Source organism: Acomys russatus, chromosome 1 (assembly GCF_903995435.1).
Source record: "Acomys russatus chromosome 1, mAcoRus1.1, whole genome shotgun sequence".
NCBI lineage: Eukaryota > Metazoa > Chordata > Mammalia > Rodentia > Muridae > Acomys > Acomys russatus.
In genome coordinates this window covers 70,965,749-70,974,981 of record NC_067137.1, presented here as the reverse complement: position 1 = coordinate 70,974,981, position 9,233 = coordinate 70,965,749, and the positions used below count along the sequence as shown (strand labels likewise).

At 37.0% G+C, this 9,233-nt stretch overlaps 1 non-coding gene across 1 annotated transcript; it reads left to right on the top strand.

The window, feature by feature from the left end:
* Window positions 1–283: 283 nt before the first annotated feature.
* On the top strand, window positions 284–390 carry LOC127197863 (U6 spliceosomal RNA). The gene has a single exon (XR_007831802.1). It is a non-coding gene; the product is annotated as a U6 spliceosomal RNA (small nuclear RNA).
* The last annotated feature ends 8,843 nt before the right edge of the window (window positions 391–9,233 follow it).

Here is a 9,233-nt window from a genome sequence, read left to right as displayed (position 1 = left end):
CTTCTCATTTATCTGAGCATCTATAAAATGAACTATCTATCTATTCTATCCCATGTGCCCTTGCCATGATGCTGTGCCTAGCCAGCTGCAGATCCAAAGTGGCTGGGTCAGGCAATCATGAATTGAAACCTCTAAAATTGTGAGAGAGCAGGACTGTATCCTTCATAAGTTGAGTATTGCAGATGTTTTGTCATAGCAATGAAAATCTAATGCCTGAGATACTTTTCTATTGTTCTGAAGAGACACCATGACCAAAAAAAAAAAAATTATAAAGGAAAGCATTGTGCTCGCTTAGGCAGCACATATACTAAAATTGGACCAATGCAGAGAATATTAGCATGGCCCCTGTGCAAGGATGACACCCAAATTTGTGAAGCGTTCCATATTTTTTGGTGCTGGTCTAATTGGATGTCTATGTGTAAAAAAATGCAACTGGACCCATATTTGTCACCTTGCACAAAACTCAAATCCAAGTGGATTAAAGACCTCAACATAAAACCAGAGACAATAAGTCACTTAAAAGAAGAAGTGGGGAAGAGCCTGGAACATATTGGCACAGGGGACAACTTCCTGAACAGAACACCAACGGCCCAGGCCTTAATGTCAGCCATTAATAAATGGGACCTCATGAGGCTGAGAAGCTTCTGTAAGGCAGAAGACACTGTCAAGAGAACAAAGAGACAGCCTACAGACTGGGAAAAGATCTTCACCAACCCTACAACTGACAAAGGTCTAATATACAAAATATATAAAGAGTTCAAGAAATTAAACACCACCAAACCAAATAACCCAATTGAGAAATGGGGCTTGGAACTAAACAGAGAATTCTCAACAGAGGAATATCAAATGGCTGAGAAACACTTAAAGAAATGCTCAACCTCCTTAGTCATCAGGGAAATGCAAATCAAAACAACTCTGAGATTCCATCTTACCCCCATCAGAATGGCTAAGATCAAAAATTCAAGCGACACCACATGCTGTTGAGGATGTTGGGAGAGAGGAACACTCCTTCATTGCTGGTGGGAATGCAAACTTGTACAACCACTTTGGAAAGCTATCTAGCGCTTTCTCAGAAAAATGGGAATAGGGCTTCCTCAAGACCCAGCTATCCCACTCCATGGAATATACCCAGAAGATGCTCCAGCACACAACAAGAAAATTTGCTCAACCATGTTCATAGCAGCCTTATTCATAACAGCCAGAACATGGAAACAGCCTAAGTGTCCCTCAGTAGAAGAATGGATAAAGAAACTGTGGTACATATACACTATGGAATACTACTCAGCCATTAAAAACAAGGAACTCCCGAAATCTGTGGATAGATGGATTGAGCTAGAAATGATCATAATGAGTGAGTTAACCCAGAAGCAGAAAGAGTCAAATGGTATATACTCACTTATATCTGCATACTAGCCCAAGGGGCATGTCCCACGAAAGCCTTCACTTACCAGGAAACTGGGACAGAGGGGAGGACATCCTATGGGGACTCTAGATGAGAGAAGCATAGGAGAATAGTAAAGTAGAAGGATCCAGAGGGTCCTAGAAACCTACAAGTAGAACATTATGATAGGCAGATTTGGGCCCAGGGGTCCTGCTCAAACTAAGGCACCAGCCAAGGACAATACAGGCAGTAAACTCTAAACCCCTACCCAGGTCTAGCCAATGGTCAGAACATTCTCCACAGTTGAGTGGAGAGTGGGATATGACTTTCTCACGTACTCTGGTGCCTCACATTTGACCTTGTCCCCTGGAGGGGGAGACCTGGTGGCACTCAGAGGAAGAACAGCAGGTTACCAAGAAGAGACTTGATACCCTATGAGCATATACAGGGGGAGGTAATCCCCCTCAGGAACAGTCATAGGGGAGGGAAATAAGGGGAAAATGGGAGGGAGGGAATAATGGGAGGATACAAGGGATGGGATAACCATTGAGATGAAACAAGAATAAATTAATAAAAAAATTTTAAAAATAAAATCATAACAAAAATTAAAAAAACAAAACAAAACAAAACAAAAACAAATCCAAAGTCTCCTCTAAGATTCCAGGCAATCTCTTAATTGTAAACCTCCTGTGAAAGCAAAATGCAAATTTCATTCTTGCAACAAACTGTGTCACAGACTATATGTTACCATTCCAGAAAGGAGGAAGAGAGCGAAATGAGAGAACATTGGATCACATCTAACATATATGTCTTTTCCCCCCTAGGAATATTCTTCCTCTCAAACTTTCTTGAGACTAGTTTTAACTATAGGAATGAATCAAATCTACATTTTAAAGCAAAATATTATAAAAGACTAATAACATATATGCTATAAAGTTTTGATATTTCTTTTGTTTAATTTCCTAAAAATGCTCACATTCTAGGTCAGCTATTATTAGCCACTCAAAAAACAATGGCTACCCATCCTCTTCCTCTACACTCTGATTCTTATCCTCTAAGGTGGTTCAATATAAGAGAGGGAAAATGGTTCCTGCATGCAAATTTCATTCTGTGGAATCTGATGCCGTAGAACATTGGAATTACATATAGAAGAAAGATAGCCTACTCTTATGCTATCCTGAGATGACATGAGAAACATCTTAGAATCTCATCTCCCATCTATGTCTCTCTAAGTGCCACACAAAACATAACTGCTCTCTACCTTGTAACCTAGGAAAATGTTCTGTTCTTGAAGTTCATTTATTTGCAGCATAAATTTGTGGGGTTGCTAGTCTTATGTCTTCCTGACACTTTGGAATATAACCTAAGGACTTAAGCCAGGTCATAGCACAGAGTATACTTGTTGTAGTGTAATTGACTTACAGATATGGTTTTAAACCTAGCTTTATTGGGATGTGAAATAAAATTTTATACATAGAACTACTCCAGTTTTCATATGCTTTCCTACTGGGAGATGGTGGCTTTTTACAGGAACACTGAGAAATGTAGGCTCATTTATCTCCAGCTCCAGTGGGAGCCAATGCTTCTCTGTAGGGACCTGTGCTTATTATATATACCCCCCATTTAGGCAAACACATATATACATAATTAAAAACAAAATATATAAAATAAAATGAAATGAATCTTGAAAAACTAAAAGTAAAGAAATATAACCCTACATGTTTCATTTGTACTCCACCATATGTGTTGAACTTTATCAGTTCAGAGGTGAAAGAAGCTTAATGTTTCTGTGCCATATAAGTTCAAGTATATCATATTGTATTGTCAGCAGAAGGAGACAGGAGTAAAGTATCTACTCTGCTAGTCAGTGGCAAACCACCTTCACAGTAACAGCACATCTCTACCCATTTGAGATAACCATGACCAAGGAGGAGCTAACCAAGTCCATCGGCTACTAAGATAGTCATGTTTGTCCTTGCTAGGAAGGTGTCTTAATTTGTGTTGTTATATTCCCTAGACAGTCTGGAAAGGCATGGCCATGATATTTTCCTGTCTACTGGCTTTAAACTATTTTGCCACAGACCATTAGATGGATGAAAAGATCCATTAGCCAAGTTACATGCTTCTTGGATCTTTTGCTTTGTCAAATAGGAGCAGGCAATGTAACATAGCCCTTCATTTGTCTCCAGAAAGACTAGACACAGGTATACCAGATAATTGCCTCAGGTAGCTCCAATACACCCATGATACCATTCCAACCTTTGGGGAAACATAGATCCTAAAATAGTCATGCAATTTGTGTTATGGTTTTTGGATACAAATACAAGTACTGTTTATGGAAAATTCAACTACATAAAATGTTAGTAGGAAATTGTAAGACAAGCATAAGACAATGGCCTTACACAATGTGAAGATCACATGCCTTCTTTTCTGTATCATTCTTCAATATTGAGCTTTCCTCATCACAGAGAGAAGAGAAAAGTTAAAAATAAAACTTAAACTCTAACCTCTCCTTAGGCATTAATTTACCCAGAAAATTACCCAATGCACTGTATTTCTATGATGAAATCTGTATTTAAGTATATGAAAGGATATCTTTTTTTTTTAGGAAAGAGAGGATAGAGGGAGGGAGGAATGGACAGAGAGAGAGAGAGAGAGAGAGAGAGAGAGAGAGAGAGAAGAAGAAGAAGAAGAGCATTAATCCACATGCTTTTTATGAATCTTTATTCAGAGTGAAGAGTCTTTTTAGATAGTAGGCCTAAAAGAACTGCTTTAAGTCTGAGTGGCAAAGAAATTTCTAGAATTCACAGGGGTCACACCAGAACTCTTAAGATTCAGAGATATGAACTAAGAGAGAAGTCGTCTAACTGACCTATGCCTTTGATCCCAAATAGGAGATTCTATGATTTTATGAGGTCTTGATCTCCAGCTTCCTAATATAAGAAGTATTTAAGAATAATAGTGAAGACAACAGTCAAGGTTAAGTGGAGACAAGAGGATAAAGAAACTTTCTTTAAAAATTAAGCTTCATTCTATGAATTCCATCAGTTATATAAACTATAGAAAGTTCATTTTCTTAAGTATTAATCTTAAACCCACGTGACTTGTTCTGAAACTACTGTGGTTATTCAAATTCCTGAACTATTCTCTAAAATTTAAATAAGGGAGAAAAGGCACAATAATAACCAATTACTTTGGGAATAATGTCCAAACACTATTTCTATATACTTCAAGTTGTTTAAATGATTGTCATTGAAATTCTGTTTACATTTTATATGAGTTTCATATGTAAAAACACCCATAATGATAACAAACACACTTATTTAATATTTCCTATCAAATTTGAAATATCTTGTACATTGTAATAAAATGTATTTCTTTTTAAATTACATGATCTTTATTATGTGTTATGATATGTTAAAGTATAAAATACATTGTTTGATATGAACAACAGTTTAAATGTAAAAGCTCACAAGCTAATGATTTCTTTTAAATATTTTAACATGAAAGCAGATATATCAGCCTAAGTTATGCAGATATATATATATATATATATATATATATATATATATATAATTTTACCTGAGCTCCTGTTACAGCTGAAGAAATATTTCTTTAATTTCTAAATTCTTTGACCCACTCTTATAGTTTAGATATTATTAAACAGTATGAAAGTTCAGAAGAATAAGTGATTGACTTTAATTTCTCCAGTAACTTCTTGTGAGATGTATGTGTCCTGCGTAGTTTTTTTGTCAGCTCGACCCAAGGAAGAGTTATCTGTTAAGAGGAACCCTGGTTAGAAAAAAATGTCTCCATTAGATTGCCTGTAGAAATTTATAATGATTACTTGAGAGGATCCAAGACACTGTGGTTGGTGCCACCCAGGGGAAGATGGTCCTGTATCCTATAAGAAAGCAGGCTGAGAAAGCCTTACATAGTAATCCAATAAGCAACGTTCTTCCATGTTTTCTGCTTCTGTTCTTGCTTCCTCCCTCAAGTTTATGTTGTGCCTTTTCTCAGTGGATAGGGTGTGACTTGAGAGTTATAAGATAAAATATATCCTTTATTCTCCAACTTGCTATTTGTCATGATATATTATCACAGCAACAGAAACCCTGAGATGGAAATCAGTACCAGGAGTAAGGGGACATGCCAAAGCAGAGAGGAAAAAGCCCACAAGGCCTCAACCCTAAAGCAAAGAATTCTAGGCAGTGGAGTAAATCTGGGATCAGGAGAGGTGTCCTCCCCAGTGAATAGCACACCAATTGGTTGTCCCATGCCAAACGGACAACCTTAAAAAATACATACAAGTAGCATTATACAGGCTAATGTCTCCATTAGATTGCCTGTAGGAATTTATAATGATTACTTGAGAGGATCCAAGACACTGTGGTTGGTGCATTATACAGCATTATACAGGCTGAGCAGGTTATACCTAAGAATGTATATCTATGTGTGTGTGTGTGTGTCTGTGTGTAATAACAATGAAATATGTATGTATGTACATGTATGCATGCAATAACATGAATTTTAGGGAGAGCAGAGAGCAGTATGTTGGAAGGTTTGCAGTGAGGAAATGGAGGTGGGAATTCTGTAAAGACAATGTTGAAAACAAAAGAAAGAATCTATTCTGCTCAGCTGGAGCTAAAGACTCAGCTGTGGCTAACATTAGACTAGATCGTTCAAGGAAAACCCTCTGCTTTACTGGAGCAAATGATACTGGCCAGCTGGGGCTGAAGACCCAGCTGTGATGAATGGATCAAGCATCATTAAGGCAAAATATTCTAGGATATGTGTTTCCTTGGGGTCAGCACATCCATTTGGTGGTCCAGAGTGGGCCAAGGATGTCCTTCACGCTAATAGACAAATTTGGTAATGGATAAGCATTTCCAAAGTGGTATTAATTTTGAAACCATAAGGGAGAACTGAGACTTTGGCACTCTAAGAGTCTAGGAAGGCCATTGGTGAAGGTGCAACATTAGTTTATTAAAGGCAACACAGTTGAAAAAGCCATGGAGATAAAGCAAATCTTGGCATGATGTAGTAAGGCTGGAATCCTTTAAGAGAGCAAAGGAGCACCTATTTATTGGTGAAGATGCAAGACAGTTTCTGTGAAGATCTCATCATACTGAAGACACCAGTATCATGCAACAGCACTAAGGAGCCTATGCCTGTAAGACAACCCTCATGTAGCATGGATAGCAGACTCCAAGAAACAACAATCCCTAGGCCCTGTGTAGCCCAGAAGAACACGAGTCCCAAGTATATCACAGCTTTACCCTGTCAGACTTTGATTTTGCTTGATTCAAATGTAACCATGCCTTTATTCTTACTTCTTTGACTCAGAAAGTGTTTAACTTGTGTTGTTGTTGTTGTTATTGTTATTATTTTTTTTACAGGAATCCACAGTTGATATATTTGAAATATTTTATAAAGACTGGATATTTTATAAGGAGTTATGTTTTATATTTTAAACTTTTGAAGACAAAACTTTTAGAGTGATTTAATTTTTTGGAGACTAGGACTTAGAAAGTTAGAATGTTTTGTATTAGAACTTTGGGATAGACAGGAAAGGTGGGATTATGGTTTAATAGTAATATATTGGTCTGCCAAGATGACAAGGGGTCATTTGTCTTCATTGATTCTTTATCAGTTTGACACAAGCTATAATTATCTGTGAAGAGGAACTCTGGTTGAGAAAATGCATCCACTAGATTACCTGTGGGCAACTCTGAGGGTAATTTTCTTGATCAATGATTAGTTTGGCAGGGCCCAGATTATTTGGGTGGTGTAATCTGTAGGTAGGAGGTCCACGGTTAATTGAGAAAGGAGGCTGAACAAGCCAAAATGAGCAATCCAGTAAGCAACACTCTTCTGTAGCTTCTGCTTCACTTCCTGTTTCTAAGTTCCTGCCTGGAGATTCTGCTCTGACATCTCTCACTGATGCAGTAGAACCAGAAAGTTCTAAGATGAGGTAACCCTTTGTCTGATCAAGTTGGTTTTGTTCATGGTATTTTATCACACCAATAAAAACCCTAACTAAAATAGCATTTACGCTTTAAGTACATTTATCCATTCTTAAAACAAAGAAAAATTTACCCTCCAAATTTAAACCCTTATTAGTCAATATAACTGTGGGTTGACCTCACTCCACACTCTGTTTCTTTTCCTTAACTCCAGATTCACAGTTCTCAATGACTGAAGAATGTCCTTTCTCCTTTGCCCTCCTTTCTGGCTGTTATTTACATAAAAGGCCCAGCACAGATGTCAGCAAGATGCAGCATGCCTCCCAACCATCAGGGACAATATTTCTTGAGCTATGTGTCTAGTCAACCTTGTGTTTATCTCCTAAATTGCATTTGTTTTACTTTAAAACCAGCACAGACTATAGTAAACTATTAATACAATATACTAATGAATTTTGTAGCTACCACTAATCTACATGTGATAACTATTATGCCATAGAAATTCATATGATAGCAAAACATCAACCAAAATATAGTTTTTTTTATATCAGGATAAAAATCCTGATGTATTTGAGACTTAAAATAATACTTATTTATTATTTCATAATATCTACAGGTCAGAAATTCAGGCACAGTGTAGCTGGGCTGCCTGATGAAATCATAGCCTTCATATTGGATTCATAGGTGTATATATATCCCAATGCTTGCAAGGTTATATCCTCTGTTTCTGACTCTAACCACTATATCCCCTTAGGAACTTCTCAGTTTGATCATGTGTACAAGGGTCATTGATTAGAGACACTAATTACACAAATAAAAGTTCTTGCCACATGCCATAATGTAATCTTGGTAATCATATCCACAATAAAGAAAGGTGAGAGCAGTTTATAGGGAGAAGCATTTCCAATAACATTGCTTACAATTGCTGCCTCCCAATGATAATATGTAGAATGGCTTTGAGTTAGTTTCAGTATTGTTTTTAAACTCTCTCCAAACAACATGCTTCATTTGTTTCCTTCGCCATAGGTAGAACAATCTCACCATTTACCCTATTCTGTACCTTACCATCTGGGGTATCAAAAACTATTTACCATACCACATTGATATAGCATAGGATTCTTTCCAGAAGAATATTAAAACTGTCAGCTGATTTATTTTAGGTTGCATATAAAAAGAGTTCAGAAGGAAGATATAGAGACAGTTCTACTGAAATATTTAACAGAATTTAGAGAAAATGGAAGACAGAAGTGCTTGCTCAAGATACAGTCTGGTTTTTTGCACCCAATCATCCAGACAACAGAAGGGTTTCAAAGCAAGAGTTAACATCTGGACAAAGACCAAATTCTGAGCTCTTTTAATAAAATGTAGCCTCTGGGTAAAATTGAGACTTACAGAGATTTAGTAAACTCTTTAGACTCTTTGATAAAACTTCAGAAACAGTTAAGACAGTTCCTTGAGACTACCATAACTAGAAGGGAAAAGGAGTTCTAAGAATAGCAAGAATATGTCTCTTTATCTCTCTCAGATAGAGGAAATGTTTTCCAATGTCCTAAGGGTGTGCTTTCTTGATACTCATGCCTAGAAAGTAAAGATTTGTTTTTTATATGAATAGCTTGCCTCTTCTCTGGGCAAGAACATGAAAAAAAAATCATGACATAGAAACTTCTTTAATGACCCAGGTAGAAAGGCATTGTATCAGAAAAAAATAAATGTGGGTCTATATAAAGAAATAGACTTTAAGTTTAGTGTTTCTAATTAATTTTCAAAATAATTGTACCAACTTGCACTGCAAAGGTCAGAAAGTGCAAATTAAAATATACCTAAAGCTGGAAGTTTCGCAGAGGAGGCAGCCAGAGACAGTTACACTGCGGCAGGCCAAGGTCGCT